Source organism: Salmo salar, chromosome 16 (genome assembly GCF_965601325.2).
Source record: "Salmo salar chromosome 16, fSalSal1, whole genome shotgun sequence".
Classification (NCBI taxonomy): domain Eukaryota; kingdom Metazoa; phylum Chordata; class Actinopteri; order Salmoniformes; family Salmonidae; genus Salmo; species Salmo salar.
In genome coordinates, this window is record NC_138306.1 from 27701764 (window position 1) to 27710000 (window position 8237).

Here is an 8237-nt window from a genome sequence, read left to right on the forward strand (position 1 = left end):
AGTCGCAAATGCACACACACACGCACGCAAGCAAACTCAATCACGAACACAGGAGCACAAACATTTGCATACATTTGAGAAGAGGCCTCCCCAACCTCTATAAGCCATAATGCATAGAATGGCCTGTCCCTCTTTTGCATGTACTGGTGATTGTTAAGGAGTGTGTGTAGTGTCTGTGTATGTGTTAGTACTGTTCTCTCTGTAGATATAGTAAGTAGAGAACATTAGAGTAATGTATCAGAGGACGTTAAAGCAATGTACTCCTTCACACGCCAGTGGGCTGAGAAAGATGTTGTACCTGTGTGTGTGTGTGTGTGTGTGTGTGTGTGTGGTGTGTGTGTGTGTGGTGTGTGTGTGTGTGTGTGTGTGTGTGTGTGTGGTGTGTGTGTGTGTGTGTGTGTGCGGTGCCATTCTCAGCATTATTTGGTAGCATTGTATTTGGTAGCATTGTCTTTAAATTGTTTAACTTAGGTCAAACGTTTTGTGTAGCCTTCTACAAGCCTCCCACAATAAGTTGGTTGCATTTTGGCAAGCCTCCTTGCTCGCACACACTTTTTCAGTTCTGCCCACAAATTCTCTATAGGATTAAGGTCAGGGTTTTGTGATGGCCACTCCAATACCTTGACTTTGTTGTCCTTAAGCCATTTTGCCACAACTTTGGAAGTATGCTTGGGGTCATTGTCCATTTGGAAGACCCATTTGCGACCAAGCTTTAACTTCCTGACTGATGTCTTGAGATGTTGCTTCAATATATCCACGTAATTTTCTTTCCTCATGATGCCATCTATTTTGTGAAGTGCACCAGGCCCTCCTGCACCCATTCAGCATTGTTCCTCTCTAGGGTATGTGGGACGAAATCGTCCCACCTAGTCAACAGCCAGTGGAATCGAGTGGTGCAATATTCAAATACCTTAGAAATGCTATTACTTCAATTTCTCAAACATATGACTATTTTACACCATTTTAAAGACAAGACTCTCGTTAACCTGTTATGGCTAGGGGGCAGTATTTTCACGGCTGGATAAAAAACGTACCCGATTTAATCTGGTTACCACTCCTGCCCAGTAACTAGAATATGCATATACTTATTACATATGGATAGAAAACACCCTAAAGTTTCTAAAACTGTTTGAATGGTGTCTGTGAGTATAACAGAACTCATATGGCAGGCCAAAATCTGAGAAGGTTTCATTCAGGAAGTGGCCTGTCTGACAAGGTGTCGTTCTTCTTGTCTCTGTTTATTGAAGAGTGAGGATCTTAGCTGTCCCGTGACACTTCCTACGGCTGCCATAGGGTCTCAGAAGGCGGTAAAAAGCTGAATCGTGGCTTTGCAGGCTCTGGTTGAAAAAAAGTAGTGCGTTTGGGTAGTGGCTGGTTACAGTACTGTGAGACTCAGGCTCGTGCCCGCGTCGACCGAAAGCTTTGTTTACTTTCCTCTGTTTAGCTAAATGGACATTCCCGGCCGGAATATTATCGCTTTTTTACGAGAAAAATGGCATAAAAATGGATTTTAAACAGCGGTTGACATGCTTCGAAGTACGGTAATGTAATATTTAGATTTTTTTTGTCACGAATTGCGCCATGCGCGCGACCCTTATTTACCCTTTCAGATAGTGTTCCAGACACGCACGAACAAAACGCCGCAATTTGGATATAACGATGGATTATTTTGGACCAAACCAACATTTGTTATTGAAGTAGCAGTCCTGGGAGTGCATTCTGACGAAGACAACAAAAGGTAATCAAACTTTTATAATAGTAAATCTGATTTTGGTGAAGGCTAAACCTGCCGGGTGTCTAAATAGCTAGCCCGTGATGCCTGGGCTATGTGCTTAGAATATTGCAAAATGTGCTTTCACCAAAAAGCTATTTTAAAATCGAACATATCGAGTGCATAGAGGAGTTCTGTATCTATAATTCTTAAAATAATTGTTATGCTTTTTGTGAACGTTTATCGTGAGTAATTTAGTAAAATGTTAGCAAATTCCTCCGGAAGTTTGCAGGGGGTATGCTAGTTCTGAACGTCACATGCTAATGTAAAAAGCTGGTTTTTGATATAAATATGAACTTGATTGAACAAAACATGCATGTATTGTATAACATAATGTCCTAGGTGTGTCATCTGATGAAGATCATCAAAGGTTAGTGCTGCATTTAGCTGTCTTCTGGGTTTTTGTGACATTATATGCTAGCTTGAAAAATGGGTGTCTGATTATTTCTGGCTGGGTACTCTGCTGACATAATCTAATGTTTTGCTTTCGCTGTAAAGCCTTTTTGAAATCGGACAGTGTGGTTAGATAAAGGAGAGTCTTGTCTTTAAAATCCTGTGAAATAGTCATATGTTTGAAAAATGGAAGTTTTTGTATTATTGAGGAATTTGTAATTCGCGCCACGCCTATCATTGGATATTGGAGCAGGTGTTCCGCTAGCGGAACGTCTAGATGTAAGAGGTTAATCTAACCACATTGTCCGATTTCAAAAAGGTTTTACAACGAAAGCAAAACATTAGATTATGTCAGGAGAGTACATAGCCACAAATAATCACACAGCCATTTTTCAAGCTAGCATATAATGTCACAAAAACCAAAACCACAGCTAAATGCAGCACTAACCTTTGATGATCTTCATCAGATGACACTCCTAGGACATTATGTTATACAATACATGCATGTTTTGTTCAATCAAGTTCATATTTATATCAAAAACCAGCTTTTTACATTAGCATGTGACGTTCAGAACTAGCAAACATACCGAAAACTTCCAGTGAATTTACTAAATTACTCACGATAAACGTTCACAAAAAACATAACAATTATTTTAAGAATTATAGATACAGAACTCCTTTATGCAATCGCGGTGTCTGATTTTAAAATAGCTTTTCGGCAAAAGCACATTTTGCAATATTCTGAGTAGATAGCTCGCCATCACGGGCTAGCTAATTTGACACCCACCAAGTTTGGCGTTCACTAAACTCAGAATTACTATAAGAAAAATTGGATTACCTTTGCTGTTCTTCGTCAGAATGCACTCCCAGGACTTCTACTTCATCCACAAATGTTGTTTTGGTTCAAAATAATCCATAGTTATGTTCAAATATCCTCTGTCTTGTTCTTGCATTCAAGACACTATCCGAATGGTGACGCGCGGACGCGTATCGTGACAAAAAAAATCAAAATATTCCATTACCGTACTTCGAAGCATGTCAAACGCTGTTTAAAATCAATTTTTATGCGATTTTTCTCGTAAAATAGCGATAATATTCCGACCTGGAGTTGTTGTTTTCGTTCAAAGACTCAAAGAAGAAAATGGACTCTTCATGTGCACGTGCGCGCCCGTCTCATTGTTCTCAGATCGACCACTATCCAAATGCGCTACTGTTTTTCAGGCAGGGGCTGCAAAGTCATCATTCAATGTTCTGGCGCCTTCTGAGAGCCTATGGGAGCCTTAGAAAGTGTCACGTTACAGCAGAGATCCTCTGTTTTCAATAAAAAGAATAAAGAAGGCCAAGAAATGGTCAGAGAGGGCACTTCCTGTACAGAATCTTCTCAGGTTTTGGCCTGCCATATGAGTTCTGTTATACTCACAGACACCATTCAAACAGTTTTAGAAACTTTAGGGTGTTTTCTATCCATATCAAACAATTATATGCATATTCTAGTTTCTGGGCAGTAGTAATAACCAGATTAAATCGGGTACGTTTTTTATCCGGATGTGAAAATACTGCCCCCTACCCTAGAGAGGTTAAGCTTTAGCCCCCACCCAAACTCTGACCATTTTACTCACCCTAGCAGAGCTGGTAAGGCTGTTTTCATGTTATCCAGAGTGTTGGTGACTGGAACTGTGCTGCTGGCAACATTTTAATTGCACTTGTTTGCCGACGTTTAATGACACCGGCCATATTCAACGGGTGTTGAGCATTCATAAAATTGTCAGTTATTCTGCGCTTTGGCACACTCAGACGAGAGTGCTCTGAAATCGGAGTAGATGGCCAGACTGAATTTACAAACGCAACTGAAATGGTTACTTGAATGGTGGAGTCTTTTGTTAAAACATGTAGCTAGCTAGCTAAACAATGAACCATAATCACAACTCATGACATTACTAGCCTGCATGAATCTGCAGGTGGCTAACCAACCACGTTCAATGTTAGCTAGCTAACATTAGGCTCTAACTAGCCAAGCAAATGGCTCTGAGATACAAATAATAACGTTAGCTAGCTAGCTAACAGTACACTTTAACTTGAATTGAAAAAATGTGAAACGTGTAATATCTGAAAATGTAGCTAGCTAGACTATCTTACCCATATGCATCATGGATGAACGCGTCTCCTGTCGGATATCATGGTTGCCCTTAGTTTGAAGATGTAATCCGGAGACAGGTGTTTTCTCCATCTCCTTAGCTATCATACTCGAATTCCACTGATTTCAAAACTCGGTCCTCCAGAAAGTGGAGAGCAACACTTATGCAGTTTTACTACATTGAAATAAAAAAAGCTGTGTTAGACAGCATTCCCAAGACATACTGGCCACCTCCAATAGACAGAAGCGTGCCATATGGCAGACCAATCCAAACTCATCTCTCGCCATGTCCAGCCCACTCCATATCTCAGCCAATCATGGCTAGCGGAAAGGTTGTTGGCTTTTTGTGTGGCTAAACCAACTAGGCTCGTAATTTAAATTGTTTATTCATATTTACAGATGGCATACAAGTTTGTTATTAAGGCAAATGAAAGTTCACATGTTCAAGAAGGCATTTCTGCCAAAAACGCATTTAGATTATTTTTTTTTAAAGTTTTGATCAAACCGCTCTCCTGTAAATTAGTGACCCGTGACATACGTCTAGTTTCCTGAAACGGGTCACATATGATGCTGTGATGACATTATATCAACCTGTGACTTGATACAGAGGGAGAATGAAGGGATAGATCGCTTCTCTGTCTCTACAATGAGACCATACAGGATCTTGTCTTCTACAAAGGTTGACAGTTACATCAGGCAGGAGATGTAGCACCAGGATTAAAAATGCATTCAATCTTCCTGTAGTCTAATTGAGTTACCTCCTTCTCCTATCCTATCCTCTCCTCCCCCTCCCACCTGTCACTTCCTCATCCCTGCCACTTCCTCATCCCTTCTCTCCTCTTCTCCCTTCCTCCCTCACGATGACTGAAACATATAGAACTCAAATGTATTTGAACTTGAAAATGTGGGCTATATTATCACAAACTAGGGTAAGTTGTGTGTGTCCCCGATCTCTCTCTCTCTCTCTCTCTCTCTCTCTCTCTCTATCTCTCTCCTCTCTTTTCTGTGATAAAAACCAAATAAACATAAAAAAATTACACACACACAAACACACAGGAGGATGACAGAGAGAGCAGAGCAGCGGCCTCCTAGCCCCCTGTGGTGAAGTCATTATGATGACTTAAGCCCTCATGGAGGGATCTGGGTTCTCCCTCTTTCTCGTGTGCACATACACAGCTGCATTTGTGACCTACCTGAGAGAGTGTGAAATGAGCGCATTATCAGAAAGCAAAAGACAAGAGTGGTTGTGAATGAACAGATAAGAACGCAAACACAGGGAACACCATGAGTTGTACGACAGTCAATACGAATCATTTCATAGAATGACAGGCAGGCATAACAACAGAAAATCAATGAGTTATAGTGTTTCAGTCTGAGATTCATCTCAGTGTGTGTGTGTGTGTGTGTGTGTGTGTGTGTGTGTGTGTGTGTGTGTGTGTGTGTGGTGTGTGTGTGTGTGTGTGTGTGTGTGTGTGTGTGTGTGTGTGTGTGTGTGTGTGTGTGTGTGTGTGTTTGTGTATGTATTTATGGTGCTGAAACTCTGTGCTGGCTAGTATCTGTAACCTTAAACATAAACAGCAACACAGAAACCTCCACTTTGTCTGGCAAGAGGATAGAGTCTGGCTAGAGGGCATTATCCATAAACACACACACACACACCTCAGACGAGGGTCCATAGGGGTGAATCAGAGAGCTGTAGGCAGAGACTGGCTGGGCTCTCAGTAAATTAAAACTAAACAATGTCAAGACTTTACCATGGGGAACCATCTCTGCAACTCAGATCACCACTCCAATCATACAACACACACACCAGGTGCATTGTCTGAGGAGAAATCTGGTCTTATTAGTAGTAATTCATGTATCGCTTGTTACAGCATTGTTCTCTCTCTCTCTCTCTCTCTCTCTCTCTCTCTCTCTCTCTCTCTCTCTCCCTCACTTACTCAGTTCTTTGTGTCTGGAGCTGGCTAGGCTGGTTTTGTGGTGATTAGGTTGTTGGGGGAGAGTGTGTGTGTCAGGGGAGTGTGTGAAGGGAGGGTGGGGGTAACTTTATGTATTAGATAGACGGTAGGGTCCTCATGAAAGTCATGACTCTGTCTGTGAATTGCTCATATGTGTGTCTCTGCATTTCGTGTGTGTGTGTGTGTGTGTGTGTGTGTGTGTGTGTGTGTGTGTGTGTGTGTGTGTGTGTGTGTGTGTGTGTGTGTGTGTGTGTGCATGCCTTTTCGTGTGTGTGTTATTGTGTGTGTGTTTTGTCCCGTATGTCAGGGTGTTGTGCACATGTTTGATTAGTGAGAACTTGAGGCCTTTATCATTACTGTGTTCGGACTAAAAGATTCCTTCAAAATGTTTATCACATAATCAGAAGATTTTACCCAATTTATTCTACACAGAGGATGGACTTATTGCAGTCTTTACTAGTTAATTATGGACAACCATGTCATTTGTTCTCCTGATGAACAAGATAAAACAGGATATCTTCCGACAAAGTACATGATTAATCTAAGGCATCACAGAGATTGTTTTCATTTCAGACATGTCTGACAGTGAAAAGGGATGCGTAGTTCTTTTAATCTTTGCTCTCTTTCTTTCCCTCCAGTTTGAGTCTCTGAGTCATGGGAGCCTGAACTCTGTGGCAGCACACTCTAGGGTTATATATAGCCCTTCTCATGTAGGACACACACACACACACACACACACACACACACACACACACACACACACACACACACACACACACACACACACACACACACACACACACACACACACACACACACACACACACACACACACACACACACACACTCCTGATGTAGGTATTGAATAAATGATGCTTAGTGGGGATTACTAGTGAAGATGACTTTCTCTTGTTGGCACCCAGCTTTAACCACAATCTGTGTGTGTATGTGTTTCAGACACTTCTAATACCATGCTTGGTCGGGGGTTTGGGGGGGTGGGACTTTTAGGGGGCTGCTCATTTAATCTAGATGTGTGTGTGTGTGTGTGTGTGTGTGGTGTCGAACCCTGGTCTTCTGTATGCCTGAAGAATGCCTTAGCCCACTGAGAAAGGATTAGATCTAGGAGATCTGGGAGCTAACACAAGTCTTCAGGCAAGGTTACTCATCACACAAGCGTAGTCCACCAAACCACCTCCACTACTCCTGTGTGCACTTGTGCGTATGTGTGTGTGTGTGTGTGTGTGTGTGAGCGTGCATGTCTGTGTGCGTGTTTATCCACTCAAGTTCAAAATCATCTGCCGATGCAGTATTGACCAGCTGATTGAGTGAAGCTGAGCATTGCAGAGTGATGATGAGAATATGAGAATATGTCACTTGAACCAGCTGTAACTCAGCCCAATCCCAACCCTCAAGAAGCCAGGAAATGGATATGATGGTCAGACAAGGACCACGCCACTCCAGGGCTTCAGCTTAGCACTGGCTTCCCTCCTCATCAGGACAAATGGTTTTTATGCTGGTGTTCACCACATGGTTTTGCGCCTAAATCCTTCAGAACCCTTTTTGTGGACCAGTGAATAAGCCAATAGGCATGTTGATGACTGTGTGTCCCCAATCCTGTCCCTAGACATTCCCCTCTCATTGGGATCCTATCCCGCTGTATTGTTATTGGCTTGGTGTGTGTGTGTGTGTTTTGGGGTATCCCTCTCAGTGCTCAAGTCCAGACAGAAGGAGTGAAAGCTGGATGTGGGATTTAAAGATAATCTCCTCACCAGATGGCAAAGCATCACATATTCCTTTTGAGGTGCCCCATGTGACCCACTGTACTGTGTTTGTGTGTGTGTGTGTGTCCCCTTCCCCCGCACACACACATTCACTACTCCTTTGTGATCACATGACAAGGGTACATATGCTAATAACAACCGTAGCATTGCATTCATCCAGTGACCTGGTTAAGTTCCTGACTAGAGCGAAAGAGGGAGAG

General features: G+C 42.2%; 1 protein-coding gene across 15 annotated transcripts in view; it reads left to right on the top strand.

The window, feature by feature from the left end:
* frmd4a (FERM domain containing 4A) overlaps positions 1–8237 on the top strand; it is a 151968-nt gene that overhangs the window by 35769 nt on the left and 107962 nt on the right. For 4 of the 15 annotated variants that reach the window (XM_082962655.1, XM_082962649.1, XM_082962656.1 and 1 more), the window contains exon 1: positions 8208–8237. This exon is cut by the window's right edge and continues 470 nt beyond it. The exons of 1 other annotated variant lie outside the window; for it this stretch is intronic. The gene's annotated coding sequence lies outside the window, so the exon portion shown is untranslated. Of the gene's footprint in view, positions 1–8201 lie in introns of those variants that run through there. 10 more of the 15 variants (XM_082962644.1, XM_082962647.1, XM_082962645.1 and 7 more) reach the window with 6 other exon arrangements.